The following is a 752-nucleotide window of genomic DNA, read 5'->3' as shown; positions in this document are numbered from 1 at the left end:
TCACAGAACTCTGGGCTGGCCAGAGTGTTGCCTGCGTGCAGCCTGCCAGGTAACAGCGCAGGCCAGCGTAATGCCTGAACCTTTCACCTTTCACCTTCCTTCCTTCCTTCCTTCCTTCCTTCCTTCCTTCCTTCCTTCCTTCCTTCCTTCCTTCCTTCCTCCCTCCCTCCCTTCCTTCTTTCTCTTTTTGAGACAGGGTTTCTCTGTAGTTTTGGAGCCTGTGCTGGAACTCGCTTTGTAGATCAAACTGGCCTCGAACTCACAGAAAGCCTCCTGTCTCTGCCTCCAGAGCGCTGGAATTAAAGGCATGCGCCACCACCGCCCGGCGAACCCCCATTTCTGTTAAGGCTAAAATGCAGATACCTTTGGCCTAACCTGTTTCTTCAATTCAGGAGTGCAGACCTAGAGTCCCGGGTCTCCTAACTGCCTCTGGTCTGCGGGGCATAGGCTTTTGCGCCAAACAGACGGAAATCTTGGCGTTGCCAGAATGTAAAACAGAAAAAAGGAAAATAAAAGTTCTGGGTGGTTACTTCTTTGTTAGGAAATAAAAAATACTTGCGCGCGGAGACTCCCTTTGTCCACACCCAACATGGCGGCAGAACGCGGTTCCCGCAGGTCCGCCTTCAGCCAGTGCAGCGCAGTGTCCGCGTTTTTGCCACACTCAATATGGCATGCTGGCTTGCTACTATTTTCTGCCTATTCAGTTCCGGGCGTTGGAAGCGCCAAGAACGTCATTCGAATTTCGTCGCGCC

The sequence above is a fragment of the Mesocricetus auratus genome, unplaced genomic scaffold (genome assembly GCF_017639785.1).
Source record: "Mesocricetus auratus isolate SY011 unplaced genomic scaffold, BCM_Maur_2.0 Super-Scaffold_4256, whole genome shotgun sequence".
Classification (NCBI taxonomy): Eukaryota; Metazoa; Chordata; class Mammalia; order Rodentia; family Cricetidae; genus Mesocricetus; species Mesocricetus auratus.
Note: the sequence above shows the minus strand (reverse complement) of the source record.